Genomic DNA, 17,730 nt, shown 5'->3' with positions numbered 1-17,730 from the left:
TCCGAATCCATCAGATTGTATTATATTAAGCATGTGTAGTTTTGTGGGGATTTTTGATATCAGTTATACTTAAATAAGTCTTTTTGAAAAAAGGGGAAAAGACCTCAGGCATGGACAAAGGCACAGAGGGTGAAGACCATGGTGGGTGAGAAATCTGAGATGTGGGGCGCCTGGGTGGCTCAGTCAGTTAAGTGTCTGATTTCAGCTCAGGTCATGATCTGGTGGTTTGTGAGTTTGAGCCCCACGTCGGGCTCGGTGCTGACAGCTCAGAGCCTGGAGCCTGCTTCAGATTCTGTGTCTCCCTCTCTCTCTGCCCCTCCCCTCCCCTTACTCTCTCTCTCTCAAAACTAAATAAACATTAAAGAAGAAAACAAAATCTGAGATTATAGGAGAGCACAGTAGGAGGGGAAGGGTAAGAAATGAAAGGAAAGGTAGACAGAAGCCAGATCTGGGAGGACCTTCGCCCCGCTGAGAAGCCTTTCCTTGTCTGCTGCAATCCCCGGCAGCTATCACCACCTAACAAATTAACTCAACATTTAAAGCAACATCATTGTATTGTATCTCATGATTTTGTGGCTTGGGAACTTTCAGCAGAACTCAGTTGGGCGATTCTTTCGCTCCACGTGATATCGACTGGGGTGATAGTCCGCTGGAGGAGGGGCTGGTCTCCGGGGCTCACATGGCTTCCCTGACACGTCTGTGGCCATGGTGGGAAGGACTAAATGAATGGACGCCACTGGGCCTGCTGGCTGGGGCACTGACGTCATGGAAGTCTCAGGACGCCAGGTTTCTTCCGTGATGGCCTGGAGCTCCCAGAGAGTGACCCACAACCACCACACAAAAGCCGCACAGCTTCTTGTGACCTACCCTTGAAGGCCCAAACATTATTCCTGCCACATTTTCTTGGTCAAACAAATGACTTCAACCCATCCAGATAGATCAAAAGGGAAGGGCATTGAACCTGACTTCTAGGTGAAGGAGCACCAGAGCTATTTGGCCATCTTGAAGCTGCCACACTAGAAATAAGGGAGTCACTTGGAAACCAACTTGACAATAAACTATTTGTAAAAAAAAAAAAAAGAAAAGAAAGAAAGAAAGAAAGAAAAAGAAAAGAAAAGAAATAGGGGAGTCACTAAAGGGCTTTGGGAGGCAACTATGTGGATTTTTTTTTTTTTGAGAGCGAGAGAGAGAGAGAGCGGAGAGCAAGCACAGGTGGAGGAGGAACAGAAAGGAAATCTCAGGCAGGTTCCTCACTGTCAGTGCAGAGCCTGATGTGGGACTTGAACTCACAAACCAAGAGATCATCACCTGAGCCGAACCCACGAGTCAGATGCTTAACCAACTGAGCCACCCCTAGGCTCCCTACATTAAGAATATTTTAAAAATCCACATAGTTTGGGGCACCTGGGTGGCTCAGTCGGTTAAGCATCTGACTCTTGATTTTGGTTCAGGGCATGATCTCTTGATTTGTGGGATCAAGCCCTGTGTCAGGCTCTGCTTGGGATTCTCTCTCTCTCTCTCTCTCTCTCTCTCTCTCTCTCTCTCTCCCTCTCTCTGTCTCTACCCCTTCCCTGCTCACAGGCACATGTGCTCTTCCTCTCTCTCAAAATAAGTAAATAAACATTGAAAAATATTTTTAAAAAATACTTACTATGGAAAAATGCAAAAAAAAATTTAAATCCCCCACAACCCCACCACCCAGAATCCATCACACAACACTGTGAAGAATTCCCTGTCGATATTTCTGATGTTCAGTGTCTTCAAACTCTCCATATGTTTTTGTACTTTTCCACTGACATGGGAAACAGACATTATGAATGGGAAACGGACATTACGAACCTATAGGTCAAACCCTGACCTTGACATCAGTGCAGAGACTAGCCCGGCCAGGGACCCGCGGGACAGCTGTTGCTGTCACAGAGGCGGCGACCCTGCAAGGCTATTGCAGGAGCTTCCCCCAACCTCGTTCTTCTGATATGGACAACTGTAACTTTAAAAAATATTCCAGAAAGCGCTTCTTCACAAATACAACTTCAAGACAGGCCCAACCCAGAAACAGGCTGGAGAAGCAGCCGTGTGAAAATGTCCTCTCGCTCACCCCACATGTGGCCGCCGGGTGGCCTGAAGTTTGGTGGCATGTTGTCTTCATACCAGACTCAGGTTTAAAATGTGACCTCTGGGTGGCTCAATCGGTTGAGCGTCCAACTTTGACTCAGGTCATGATCTCGCAGCCTACGAGTTTGAGTCCCACATCGGGCTCTATGCTGACAGCTCAGAGCCTGAAGCCTGCTTCGGATTCTGTGTCTCCCTCTTTCTGTGTTCCTCCCCCACCTCATGCTCTGTCTCCCTCTCTCAAAAAAAAAAAAAAAAAAAAGGAATAAATATAAACATTTAAAAATTTTTAAAAAGTAAATAAAATGTGACTTATTTGTAGGACATCGTGGCAGAGGGAAAGAGATGTTGGAGAAGCACGTGCTGGCTCTCGAGGACTCTGCTGAGGAGGGACACCTGTCTGTCCCTCTTGCAATTCATCGGTCAAAGCGGATCACAGCCCAAGGAGGTCATACATAGGACCAAGGAGGGCTGCAATGGCCCACAGCCCCGCGAGCCGGCTGCCGTCAGCCTCTGATCTGAGCCCTTCCACCATTGTGCTCTTGCGTTTCTACAGCCACACTGATGACCTTGACTGTTGCTTCCGCAAGTAAGTCCACCTCCACCTGAGGCTGGTTCTTTCCTCTACTTAACACACTGACTTCCCTGACGGCCTCCGGGCTTGCTGCCTCACCTCCTTCAGATCTGTGCTCAAATGCCACCTGACCCCTCATATTCTCACTTACTCTGTATTTATCACTATATGACATATATTTTTTACTAGTTTGTTTAGTCTCTCTCTCTCTCTCCCTCTCTCCTTTCTCTCTCTCTCTAATGCGCACATGTCCACACTCACACACACACACACACACACAGAGAAATGTAAGCTTCAGGGGTGCCTGGCTGGTGCATTCAGTGAGCATGCAACTCTTGATCTTGGGGTTGTGAGTTCGAGCCCCACGTGTGATGTGGAGTTTACTTAAAAAAATAAACATTAAAAAAAAAAGAAAGAAAGAAACGTAAGCTTCACGAGACCCAGGCTTTTGTTTTGATCACTGTAATGCCTCCAATACCCAGAACAGTATCTCACATATGAAAGGTGCTAAAAAATATATTTGAATGTTTCCCTGATGAATGGATGAATAGTAGAAAGATTACCAGCACAAGAGAAAGTCAGAAAATGTTGCCTTGAGTTATAATTACGTGCCTCTCACCACATAGCATTGGTCTAAATAAATGTTGATGAACTAATTTGGTAAACTTCATTTTGAAAACTCTAGCACATAGAATTGTACCTGGAGGTAAAGTTTATTTCCCTGCAGTGGTATTACCGATAGTCTTTAGTTATGTTTTTGTGACTTTTATTTATAAAGCAATGCTGTGAGATCTCATCACGTGCCTGAGGCATACGTGTGTGTGTGAATGTCTTATGAAATCACGCATCAGCTCCAGAGGGTAATTGGCAGTGGTACACCGTTAGGTAGCTGAGGTGTATTAGATGAGTGACTTCCACAAGGTAACAGGCAGTCAGCAGTAGAGCCAGAATTCACACTCCAGTTGGATTCTGGAGAAAAAGTACAGCCACACTATGTTCTTACTTTCTACAGTGAGCTTAATATATTCTTCTACCAGGAAGAAAGAGGGGAAAAGCTTATTTAAAAGGAAAAAGGGAGGAGGAGGAAGGGAGGAGGAGGAAGAAAGGAAGAGGGAGAAGAATAACAATTTCCTAATTGAGAGCTTGTGTCTCCGATCTGCTGGCAGACTTCAGCCTGATGATTTTCATAGAACAGTCCCCTGGAAAGCCATTAGCTTTCAAGACTTCATAATCATGCAGACATTTAAAAAATCTCATGGGGTCTTCTCTGCCTAGTCCAGACATCAGTCTGACTACTGAGAAATTGATTGCAAAGTGGGCTGTGCCCTGAAAGATTCTTTTCTTTCATTTTTGATCAATCAATGGTTCACCGAATCACTAAATATGTTATGGACCATAGGGCTTGATTATTGAGCTTAAAGTGTGTATCTTTAGAATCAGTGACAAGCACGCAGTTTTTGAAGTGATGAAAATGGAGCTCTTTTAGGCTTTGCAAGAATGGAATGTTTCCTCCTTTATTCACACAGCTATGGATGCAAAATGAAGTCATTGCTTCTGTGGTTCAGGCATCACCACTATTTTTACAAACAGAGAGAGAGAGAGAGAAGTCGGAAAGCTCCCACCTCCAGAATAAAAGATCAAAGTGTCAAAATAACAAGCGGTCACTTTAAGGGAAATATTTCTAGAAGGCTTAACTCAGTGGAAGTAACAGATGTCTTTGTTTTATGTTGCCTTCTCTCTTTTACAAAGCATACCTTCTGCTGTGCTAATACAACATAATCCAAGCACATGGAGTCACTCTGAGGTCTAAGATAATATCCCGTACAGCCAGAGCTGGTTCGGGAGGTCACTTGGCATGGGTGACTGTGGCAGTGAAATCGGTCACGGTCTTGGACTTTCCAACTGTGTGGAGCTTTACCTATCTTCCTAGACATGTAAAAACTGTATACACTTCAGGTGTCCAATGTGATGTTTTAATATAAGTATGCCTTATGTAATGAATACCACAATCAAGCTAGTTTATATATCCATCACCCCACAGTGTGTGTGTGTGTGTATGTATGTGTGCGTGTGTGTGTGTGTGTGTGTGTGTGGTGCTGTTGGTTTCTATATGTCTTAGGCATCACATATGAGGTGCTTAAGAAATATCACATGAATAAATGAACGAATGGCTAACCAGGTGAGTAATTATCAAGATGGAGACTATGATAAAGAGGGAACGTTCTGGCCATCATCACCTGGAAATTGGGGATCAAATATAATAATGTTTAGTGCATAGCTAAGTTCTCAAGGAGGAAAGGGAAACCTCAGGACCCAAAGACATGGCACAAACAGGCAGATGAAAAGCACATGCAAAAAGGCACTGAAAACCAGACCCACAAGGGGGTGAGCCGATGCCGAACCTGCGCAGGGGGAGACATGGCTATTAGACCTGGTAAGTGACAGGCTTAGATCACACTGCCTACACAGGCACAGGAGAGGAAGCTTTGGACCCCCCTCGCCCTCCCGTGGTGAGAAATTGAAACTAAGACCCTGCATAAAACTGAGGTCTTTCAGACTCTACCGCCACAGTAAGTGATTATTTTTCTTATCTCCCTGTGCTGTGTTCCACATAATTTTACGGTAATTTTTTCTCAAAATTAACAAATCTTCTCTTTTTTTCTTTTTTTTTAATGTTTATTTATTTTTGAGGGGGGGAGAGAGAGAGAGGGTGGGAGGGTCAGAGAGAGAGGAGACACAGAAGCTGAAGTAGGATCCAGGCTCTGAGCTGTCAGCACAGAGCATGACGCGGGGTTCAAACTCACAAACCGTGAGATCATGACCTAAGCCAAAGTTGGCCGCTTAACCGACTGAGCCACCAGCCTCCCCAAATGTTCTCTTTTTCTGCATTTAACATACTGTACAACCAGTCTACAGGCTTGTCATTTCAATGACCCTACTAGCATTTTTGGAAGTTACTTGATTCTTTTAAAAATATATCAGTCTTTTAAAATTCTAGGGTCTTGGTTACTTACCCTTAGTTTTGATTTTCTCTTTAATGTCTTCCCTTACATAAGCATACATAAATGAAAGTCCTTTTCATACTGCTGTCATGCAAAGTTCTTGCGTGCTCATGTTCTATTGTGAGCTCATCTTCTGTGTAGAGCTATTTGTGGGAATCCTGTGGCCTGCATTATGCAGTGTCCCTCTAGGGAACTCCTCATTTCTCCTGCTAGGTACCCCAGAGATATCAGTATCCTGGGACTTTTAAAAATATTAATGTATTGGAGCACCTGGCAGGCTCAGTTGGTAGAACGTATGACCCTTGAACCTGGGATTGTGAGTTCAAGCCCCATGTTGGGAGTAGAGATTACTTAAAAATAAAGTCTTTAAGAAATGTTAATGTATCAGTTCAAGACTCCCAGACAACCCAGCTAATGTACATTTGAGGTCCAAACCCACTTGCAGTACAGGCTGGAAATCTCAGGGTCTCAGAGGAGAATTTCAATTTTACCGAGGACTCAAAGACAAGCTTCTCTGCTTCCCTGTTATTGGATGGTTCTCCATGGGATGATATAAAGACCATAAAATTGAATAATAATAGGAAATGCAGTTGTACATTGAGTCATGGTTTTTTTTTAAAGTTTATTTATTTTTGAGCGGGGGGCGGGGGAGGAGCAGAGAGAGAGGGAAAGAGAACCCCCAAGCAGGCTCCAAGCTGTCAGCACAGAGACTGACTCCAGGTTCAAACCCACAAACCGTGAGATGATGACCTGAGTCAAAGTCAAGAGCCAGATGCTTAAGTGACTAAGCCAACCAGGCACCCCAAGTCTTGGTTCTGAAGTGAACAAAATTTACGTGATTGTTATGAAGTAATGTTGGAAAATATCAAAGTAAAGATGCAACAGACAAAGGAAGAGAATTCGATGAACAAGAAGTGGTGGATAGAAGGGTATCTAATATCCCCTGATGGTCTGTGAGATTTTATGCATGATGGGAAAAGAAATAAAGGATTATGGTATGACGATTGCTGTCATATACAAAGATATTAGGAAGGATTTTAATATTCCTGTATCACGGAAAAAGAGGGTATTTAAGCTTCCACTCTCACACCAAGACAAGTAAAAGCAATACCTAAAATTTGTAAATGAATAAATATTAAAGGACATGTTACTTAGATACATGGAAGAATCCAGAATACAGGAGAACCCAAAAGAAAAGACATTGAAAGTAAATACATACGGTGTGTGAACTTTAAGATGAGGAGATATAAGGTATGTGTCTGTTCCTTCTCATTATAAGTTATTTGGTATCATTTGATTTTTTAAATCTTGATTAAAAATTTAAAAATAAGCTTGGGGTACCTGGGTGGCTCAGTTGGTTAAGTGTCGGACTTTGGCTCAGGTCATGATCTCACGGTTTGTGGGTTTGAGCCCTGCATCCTGCTGACAAGCTCAGAGCCTAGAACCTGCTTGGGATTCTGTGTGTCTCTCTCTTTCTCTGGCTCTCCCCCACTTGTACTCTGTCTCCCTCTCATAAAAAAAAAAAATGCATAAACATTAAAAAAAAATTTTAGGGGCTTCTGGGTGGCTCAGTCAGTTAAGTGTCCAACTTCGGTTCAGGTCATGATCTCACGGTTCATGGGTTCGAGCCCCATGTCGGGCTCTGTGCTAACAGCCAGCTCAGAGCCTGAAGCCTGTTTCAGATTCTGTGTCTCCCTCTCCTTCTGACCCTCCCCTGCTCTCTCTCTCTCTCTCAGAAATAAATAACACATTAAAATGTTTTTTAATTTTTTAAATAAATAAAAAATAAGCTCAGAAAAATCATACTATAGGGTAATATCTAAAAGAATAGTTAAGATACATAAATTCCAAATCAAAATAGGTTAGAAGGAGATGAGGTAGGCAATCATGAATATTAATCAATGAGAGAAACAGATGTGTAGGCAAACATGGCAGATAAAAAGCACAAAATCAGGGGTGGGGGAGAGGGGCAGGGAGTGATGGGCATGCAGGAGGGCACTTGTTGAGATGAGCACTGGGTGTTATACGGAAACCAACTTGACAATAAACTATGAAAGAAAAAAAGCACAAAATCAAATGGCAATAATAATCCAAAATGGTCCAAACCATTATCAAGAAGATCCAAAGTTTGGAAAATGTAACTTAAAAGCTTGATCTTTTCCTTTCTTTCTCTTTTTTAATGTCTATTTCTGAGAGAGAGAGACAGAGACAGTGAGTGCAAGTGGGGAGGGCCAGAGAGAGAGGGAGACACAGAATCCGAAGCAGGCTCCAGGCTCTGAGCTGTCAGCACAGAGCCCAATGTGGGGCTTGAACTCACAAACTGTGAGTTCATGACCTGAGCTGAAGTCAGATGCTTAACCGACTGAGCCAGCCAGGCGCCCCCTTAAAAGCTTGATCTAATCGATATTGGAGAGAGCTCTGCACCCAACAACGATTACACTGACATTATTTTTAATTTTTTTTTAATGTTTTATTTATTTCTAGGAGAGAGAGAGAGAGACAGCGTGAGCAGGGGAGGGTCAGAGAGAGAGGGAGTCACAGACTGAAACAGGCTCCAGGCTCTTAGCTGGCAGTCAGCATAGATCCCGATGCGGGGCTCGAACCCACGAACCACGAGATCATGACCTAAGCGAAAGTCTGACGCTTAACCGACTAAGCCACCCAGGCGCCCCACACTGACATTATTTTTAAACACTATTGAACATTCGCCAGAACTGACCGGGCCACATACATCCAAAAATGCAATAGGCTGCCAAGGTAAGGCGTCAACAAAATCAAGCAACCCAAAACCTCGACATCATGTCACCATGTTCTCTGCAAAACTTGAAATCGACAACAATTTGGGGCACCTGGGTGGCTCAGTCGGTTAAGCATCCGACATCAACTCAGGTCATGATCTCCCGGTTCGTGGGTTTGAGTCCCGCGTGGGGCTCTGTGCTGACAGCTCAGAGCCTGAAGCCTGCTTCAGCTTCTGTATCTCCTTCTCTCTCTGCCCCTCCCCTGCTCACACTCTGTCTCTCTCAAAAACAAATAAACATTTTGAAAAATAATGAAAAATAAAGAAATCAACAGCAATTTGACATGCTTAGAAATTTTGAAATATTCCTTAGATATAGGTATATATTTAGATACAAATAGTGGCATATCAGTTAAGGGCCCACTTCAGCTCAGGTCATGATCTCATGGTTCATGGGTTCGAGTCCCATGTCAGGCTTTTCTCAGACAGTGTCAAGCCTGCTTTAGATTATCTGTCTCCCTCTCTCTCTGCCTCTCCCCCGCCCCCCGCCAAAAAATAAGTAAACATTTAAAAAATTTAATTTAATACAATTCAAAACATAGAAAAACTTGAGGCTGACACAGCTATGAGAAGGCTGGACCAAAATGGCTGGGCTGAGGCTAAAGTAAGACTTCCAGGAAATGTCTCCTGCTTCCCTATGCACACCGTCCCATCGATTTTGCTTTATTTTCTCAATATTGTGTTTCTTGGTATTTTATTGACACACGAAAACTGAACTCACCCACTAAAACGCTAGGTAGAAACACAGGGCATACAGGTCTGACTCCAAGGAAATTCTTGCTATGTTTCTGCAATACAGATGCTATTTTCTGTAAGTTTTTGGCAGATACTATTTATTAGGTTAAGGAAGTTCCTTTCTTTTCTTGGCTGGCTGAGAATTTTTATCATGAATGAATTGTTATCATGAAAGAGATCTATGGACAGGATCTCGTTTTCCCCTCTCGCCCATGAATGTATTAAAGTTGCATTGCATGTATTGAGTATTAAACCATCCTTTCATTATAGAAATACATCCAATTTAGATGTGGGACGTTGTTAAGACCTTTTTAAAAATGTTTCGTTTATTTCTTTAAGCACAGAGGAAAACTCGGCTGCTTCGATTTGGAAGGTTGGTGTTATTTGGTTTTTCCTTAAGAGGCTGGATCCGGAGTTGAAACACCTGACATCCTGCTTAGCTGAACATTTGTCACGCGGCCGGAGGCAGCCCTGCCTGCCCGCCGTCAGCCTTGTCACTATGCGTGACATCAGGCAGCTGGAGATCAAGCAGGTTCCTGGGACACTGCTGTCCAAGCCACCCAGCCCTCACCGCACACCCCCCCCACACACACACACCCACGGATGTCCAACACAGGAAGTGACCTTCGATTCTGAGGAAGCACACCTCATCTTTTTAAAAACAGCACCAAATGACAGCTGACTCCCTACCTTTCCAAAAACGTGGCTGAGGGAAAAAGCAGAGATCATCTGACTTAATGCTCTAAATCCAAAAATTTTCCAGGCTTTACATGTTTCAGCTGAATCAAAGGACGCTAAACCATACTTACTTCTGGATACTATCAAATGAGTATAATGGGGCGCCTGGGTGGCTCAGTCAGTTAAGCGTCTGATTTCGGCTCAGGGCATGATCTCAGGGTTCGTGGGTTTGAGCCCCGTGTCGGGCTCTGTGCTGACAGCTCAGAGCCTGGAGCCTGTTTCAGATTCTGTGTCTCCATCTCTCTGCCCCTCTCCTGCTCACGCTCTGTCTGTCAAAAATAAATATTTTTTTTTAATTTATAAAAAGCTTCCCTAGTGGGAAAGTGTTAGGCAAGAAAGAAGTCCTGCATGTCATTGAGAAAGACTTCACCTCTCTCTCACTGATCCCTGCTCCTGGCTCCAACTCAGGAGAAAACAGGGGTGAGGCGGGAAGGAGAAGGCAGGGAAGAGGAAAAGAGAAGCTTGATGGTTGTGAACTGGCTACGAGAGGGACATTTTCTACTCTCTGGAAGGACTTGAAAAGTTAGGGGATCTGCGCATGCCACACCCGAAGGTAGTGGGATTACAGAAAAACAAACCGTCTCCTGTTCGTCCCTCCATCAGGCTCATGGAAGAAACTAGTTCCATGTGCACATTAATGTACACATTTTTAAAATAGAAATAGACCAGGTACTCCCTATGTTTTCCTGTGATAATGTATCTTACACTTGTTTTCAGTATCAAAAGGACTGCCTTACTCTGTTTAATGACTGCATGGTATTCCGTCTATAAATGTACCAAAGTTGACGTAAACCCGGCCTCTGCTGATGTATGTTTCATTGTTCTTCAATCTTTTGCTGTTAACTGTGTTCCTTTCAAATCACAAAAAGTGCATTAACTTCTTTAGTTGTACATCACAAAGAAAAAATCTGCAGGGACGGTGCCTCAGTCAGAGCCAAGCATCTGACTTCGGCTTAGGTCATGATCTCGTGGTTTGTGAGTTCGAGCCCGGCTTCGGGCTCTGTGCTGACAGCTCAGAGCCTGGAGCCTGTTTGAGATTCTATCTCTGTGTCTCTCGGCCCCTTTCCCACTTGTGTGCTCACTCTCAACCTCTCTCTCTCTCTCTCTCTCAAAAATAAGTAAACATTTGGAGCACTTGGGTGGCTCAGCTGGTTAAGCGTCCAACTTCAGCTCTGGTCATGATCTTGTGATCTGTGGGTTTGAGCCCCACGTTGGGCTCTGCGCTGACAGCTCGGAGCCTGGAGCCTGCTTTGGATTCTGTGTCTCCATCTTTCTCTCTGTCCCTTCCCTGCTCATACTCTCTTTCTCTCAAAAATAAATAGACATTTAAAAATTTTTAATAAATAAATAAACATTAAAAAAAAATTTTTAATGCATTGTTCGATTCCTTGATTCATTTGTACAAAGCAGCAAGGTGAATTTTCACAGTAAACTCCTTATTGTTTCTGGGGTTTTGCCCTGATATTGTGTTAATCTACATTTGATGTTAAAAGAGACTTGAATTGGTCCATCTTTTCTCTGTCACTTATTATTAGCTTGGTGACCTTGGATAAATTATTTAAGTTTTCTGGGCTTCCATTTCTTTATCTTTGAAATGAGATGAATAATTCCTACCTGCAAATGTTATTATAAAGAATAGAGATAATCTTTGGAAAATATGGAGCATAGAGTATGTGCTCAAAAAGGTGTGTGTTTTTGATACTGTTGTTCTTGTTTGTGTGTGGATGTGTCTTGAACGTAACAAAGTATTAACTTCCAGATTGCTTTTCCGCCACTCATCCCTCGCTCTGTATCTTGGCTGCCTTTGGCAATGATCCAGTTTTGAGGAATATAAACATTTTAATAGTAAGCTAAGCAAAGGGAGCTAACAGGGAGAATACTGTGTTTAAAGATGATGTGGTTGGGGCGCCTGGGTGGCTTAGTCGGTTAAGCGTCCGACTTTCGCTTAGGTCATGATCTCGCGGTTCGTGGGTTCGAGCCCCGCGTCGGGCTCTGTGCTGACTGCCAGCTCAGAGCCTGGAGCCTGTTTCGGATTTTGTGACTCCCTCTCTCTATGACCCTCCCCTGCTCACGCTGTCTCTCTCACTCTCCTAGAAATAAAAAAAACATTAAAAAAAAAAAAAAAAGATGATGTGGTTAACGCTGAGATACCACCTCACACCGCTCAGAGTGGCTAAAATGAACAAATCAGAGGACTCCAGATGCTGGCGAGGATGTGGAGAAATGGGCACCCTCCTACACTGTTGGTGGGAATGTAAACTGGTGCAGCCCCTCTGGAAAACAGTGTGGAGGTTCCTCAAAAAATTAACATTAGAACTCCCCTATGACCCAGCAATAGCACTGCTAGTAATTTACCCAAGGGATACAGTATTGCTGATGCATATGTGCACTTGTACCCCATTGTTCATAGCAGCACTCTCTACAATAGCCAAAACATGGAAAGAGCCTAAGTGTCCATCAACTGACGAATGGATCAAGAAGATGTGGTTTATCTATACGATGGAATACTACATGGCACTGAGAAAAAATGAAATCCGGCCATTTGTAGCAACGTGGATGGACCTTGAGGGTGTTATGCTGAGTGAAATAAGTCAGGCAGAGAGGGACAGATACCATATGTTTTCACTCATATGTGGGACAGGAGAAACTTAACAGAGGACCATGGGGGAGGGGGAGGGGGGAAAATAATTGGGGAGAGGGAGGGAGGCAAACCATGAGGGACTCTTGAATGCTGAGAACAAACTGAGGGTTGATGGGGGTGGGGGAGAGGGGAAGAGGGGTGAGGGGCACGAAGGAGGGCACTTGTGGGGATGAGCACTGGGTGTTATATGGAAACCAACTTGACAATAAACTATGAAAGAAAAAAAAAGATGACATGGTTAGGTTAAAAAAAAGTACTCCTCTCTGTTAATATCGTCATTCATTCTCAAAGTGTGCTTTGAAGAACTCTGGGGCCACCCAAGAATCTCTTGGGGCACCTGCAAAGTCAAAACTATTTTTAAAATAATGCTAAGATACTATTTGCCTTTTTCACTCCTATTCTCTTACAAATCCATGTGATGTGTGATATCATCACCGACTGAGTGAGGATGCAGATATGAGAATCCAGCTGTCTTCTATGAAGCCAGACATTAAAAAGATTTTTTAAATATAAAACAATATTTGGGGGCCTGGGTGGCTCAGTCAGTTAAGTGTCTGACTTTAGCTCAGGTCATGATCTCATATTCATGAGTTCAAGCCCTGCATCAGGTTCTGTGCTGACAGTTCAGAGCCTGGCCGGCTTTAGATTCTGTGTCTCCCTCTCTCTCTCTCTCTGCCCCTCCCTTGCTCACGCTCTATCTCTCTCAAAAATAAAACAAACATTAAGAAAAATGTTTTTAAGTAAAACAATACCTCTCTTCTCTCTGTATTTTGTTTGTTTTAGAAACTGGAAAAAATGTGGTATGAATGTTAACATGTAATGGGTTTATTAGTTTTAATGAGTTAATAAATATTTTGAACTCTTCTCAGTTTTCATTTCTATCACACTAACTAGTGACAAATATGACTCACATGAACAGTAGCTCTTTGGGGTCTTCAACAGCTTTTAAGGGTGTAAAGGGGGTCCCAAATCTTGAGAGCCATTAACATAGTTAACTGACAAGTGGTCACAATACTAGCTCCATTTGGACAATATCATTGTTTGAGAGAGACAAGAAAGTGACACTTAAGAGGAGTTAATGGAAAGCTAATTTTTGTATGATGTTTTAATGACTGATTCTGTAAGTCAGTCGGCAAATATTCCATGAGCATCTATTATGTGGTCAAGCATTGCACTGGATGCTGGGAGAAGACACATAAGATCCTGCTCTCAAGGCGCCTGAGTGGCTCCATCAGTTGAGTCTCTGACTCTTGATTTCAGCTCAGGTCATGATCCCAGGGTCATGGGATGGAGACCTGAGTTAGGCTCCACACTGATGTGGAATCTGCTTAGGATTCTCCCTCTGTCCTCTTCTACCCCTCTCTCTTGCTCATGTTCTCTCTCTCTCTCTCTCTCTCTCTCTCTCTAAATAAAAAAAAAATTTAAAAAAGGTTTTTCTTTAAAAAAAAAAAAAAGACCCTGCTCTCATGGAGTTTACCTTCTAGATAGAGAGAGATGGTGAATATGTAAGCAAATAAATAAGATAATTTTAGGTTGTGATAACTGTTTTAACGAAAATACACAGGCTAACATAATTAGAGTCTCTGAGAATGGAAGGAATTGGCCTATGCAGGCATGGGAAATTGCATGCCTGGGTCAAGAGGACCTAAGAATCTATACTATGTTCATGGATTGGGAGAAAAGAAGAGGCAAAGCACACAGAGTCAATGCACACAGTGGTGCAAAATAAGTGACTCCCGTCCTTGGCATGGGATAAATCTCTTTTTAAAGAATAACTCTCCCACCATTCTCTGGAAGCTGCTGAAGCAGGATTCTTTCAAGAGCTCAGGAGAAAGAGACCCTATCAGGAATGCCAACAGAAGGTAGTGTTGATGTGCTCTGGGATGAAAGACAGAGGCAGGCAGAGCATTCCAGAGAGTGAGGTCAGACAAGGGTCATCTGTAGATAGAGGCTGACTTAAACCTCCACATATGGGAACAGATGCCTGCAGAGAAAGTGGAGAAAGAAGAGCTGAGGGCCTAGGAAATCGTCACTTAAAATATTTTAAGACGTGTCTCGTCCACTTGATATTTTTCCTAAAGGCTCTTAAACAGTCTTGGAAGCCAAACTTCTATTAAAAAAAAAAAAATCAGAAACCCACCAAAGCTGTTTCTGACCTCAGAGAAATGATGAAAAGTCGAAGTCATATCTACTTCAGACACGCCGCAGTAAAAAATCCCTCAGTCTCATTTTTGCAAAACACGCCGGCTTTCTATTCCTCGTGTGTATTTGCAATCAATAAGCAAACTCGGAGATGATGTACATAAGAGGTACCAAAATAAGCTGTTGCCAGTTCCCGTTTCCATTTATAACAGAGGTTCTCACTCATCGGCAATGTGGGACACAGAGCTGCTGCAGCCTGCTCGGCACACATGCCAGCCTCCTTCCTGGTCGTGTGCCGAAAATTAAAGAAATATCAGGCCATTCAGTCCAGTTCTTCACCAATGGACACATCTCACCTCGTCTCACGGCCTCGACTATTACCTCTTCACCAATGATCCTGGATCTCTCTCTCTTTCTCTCAATCCTATATACATACCCTATGCCCAGATAGATGTCACAAAGGATCTTCCCAGTTTAAAGAAGCCAAAGGCTCCAGTTCCCAAAGGACCTTGTCCTTTGTGTCTTTAGTTATGTGGTTAGCACTGCTCTTACCCTAACAAGAAACCTGCAGAATGGAGATGCCCCAGGTGAACTGAAGCTGGGGCGTAATCACGTCCTGGGGACCATCAAGGGGTTTGGGGGAGGAGAATAAATGATATGAATGGAAAGAACAGGCCAGGAAGGGCAGCCCAGGGTCTGCTTCAGATAGTGCTCCCCTGACTTGCCCTCCCCGCCCCCCACCCCCCGCCTGGACTTCAGCTGTAGGTGTTGAAGCTGAATGAGTTTCCATATGAGAGAACATATGAGAGAAAGCTTTGTTGCCCACCTGTCAGAGCGTGACCCGGAATGGGCGTGGGAGCCTTGAAAATGCAGCCCGGCTTTGGCTCATTGCGAGCACTTGGGGACCCAATACCACTTGGGTGTCCCAAGGGTTTGCAACTTTGCGGACATGGCATAAAATCTGTTTTTATGCCCCACATAAAACCCCACGGGGTTTTTTTTTCACACCCACGGGGATGGCTATGGTAATTGTAAAAAATAAAAACAGGAAATAAATGGTTGTAAAAAATAAAAACAGGAAATAACAAATGGGGGCAAGGACGTAGAGGAGAAATCGGAGCCCTCGTACACTGCTATGGGAACGTGAAATGGTTCAGCCTCCGTGGAGAACAGTTTTGCAATTCCTCAAAAAGTTAAATATATAGAAAAAACATATAGGGCGCCTGGGTGGCTCAGTCGACGTTCATTTTCTTAACTTGGTGCAGCAAGGAAAAGCGTACACCAAATGGCTATAAGAAGGGGTTTTTTGTGGGGTTTGGGGTTTGTGCTAAGTGATTCTAAGGTGGGAAGGGGAGGGGAAACAGGAATCAGGCCAGGATCACAAGTGGTCACGGAGTGGGGTGGTTTAATAAAGGAGGAATGGAGCAAGTCTGCAGAAGGCATTGGTAAGAAAGAATCAGTCACTCAACGTTAATCTCTTTGGAGTTGTGGCGTGGCCTTGGGAAAATTCTGCTTTCTGTTGGCTTTGCGCCTTATCATTTACGACTGTCGGGAACATCACAGTCCGCTTATCAGAGCTGACTTTCATTTTCTTGGGTCCCACAAGAAGTTAGTGGGCGTTCCGGGAAGAAAGAGATCTGTGTAAACCTGGAAAGTCCTTGTTGAACAATGTTAAATAAACAATAAACTGAGTTTCGTGGAGTTTTTAAATGTGCTAAAGGGAATTGTGAATCTCCAAGACGCCTTTTTTTTTTTTTAACTGTTTATTTATTTTTGAGAGAAAGAGAGTGAGCAGGGAAGGTGCAGAGAGAGGGGAGGGGGGACAGAGGATCTGAAGCGGGCTCCCCACCGTCAGCACAGAACCGGACACAGGGCTCGAACTCAAGAACCGTGAGATCATGACCTGAGCTGAAGTCGGAGACTCCACCAATTGAGCCACCCAGGTGCCCCTCCCAAGATACCTTTAATTTGTTTTCAACACAGCTGCCTGGGTGATTCTGTTCAAACAGAAGTCAGAATATCCAGTGGTTTCCCATCCCTTCCCCGCATGCCCAAGCATGACCATTCCGACTTCTTTTCCTATTTATCTGGCCCCTCCCCTCTCTCCTCCAACCACCCTTGCCTCCTCCATGTTCCTCCTGCCAGGAATGCTTTTCCCCCTCATGTTCCCTTCTCTCCTTCAGGTCTTTGTTCAAATGGAAACTTCCAGCAACACCTTCCCTTCCCACTCTGTATCCAACCCTCCTCTCCCCAACACCTCCCACCGCCCTGCCACTGCTTTATTTTTCTTCTTGGCACTCATGGCCATCCGAGATGCTCTCCATTCTGTTTTTTCTTGTCTGTGGTCTCTGTGCCCATATAAACAGGGCTTTTTATTTAATTTCCCCCACAGTACATCCCCTGGTGGGCACATTATAGGCAGTGAATAAAGCTGTGTCCAATGAATGAATGGGCAACCCCCTTCCAAACTCTTCTGCAAGACAGTGGCGAGGGAGGTGTCTGCATTTTCCATGTATTGACAGTAAAGAGCTTCTGGAAAAACACGGGAGAGCCTGGAACTCGTCTTCCAGGGGTTTCTGATTAGCTCTCCACGTCTTCTCAAGCCAATCTTTCCTACAAGCTTGCCGCACCAGGCTGGAACTTAATACAACAGGTCACTAGGTGGCACTGTTCACCAGCAATCATGGGATTCTTGGCCGTCTCTCTGGCTCCCCGATGGCCTTTGAAATCAACCTTTTCCCCAGAAGTGAGGAATTCCAGGGAATGGTTACCATTCTTCAGGCTATCTCTCTAGACCAAGAGGAAACCCAGAGTCCTACGGCACCATTTATGAAGTAGCTACCCTCGCCCATGAGCGCAGGTTAACCCCCTACCTTGGAGCAAAAGGGGTTCTTAGATACTTCTAGCAGTACCCGCGGCAAGCATAAGCAAAGCTTTGGCCCCTTTGAAAAGCTGCCCTGCCCCTTGCATTTGGCCTGTGGCCCCTTGG

The sequence above is a fragment of the Hyaena hyaena genome, unplaced genomic scaffold (assembly GCF_003009895.1).
Source record: "Hyaena hyaena isolate Hyena2069 unplaced genomic scaffold, ASM300989v1 scaffold_39, whole genome shotgun sequence".
Lineage (NCBI taxonomy): Eukaryota > Metazoa > Chordata > Mammalia > Carnivora > Hyaenidae > Hyaena > Hyaena hyaena.
Note: the sequence above shows the minus strand (reverse complement) of the source record.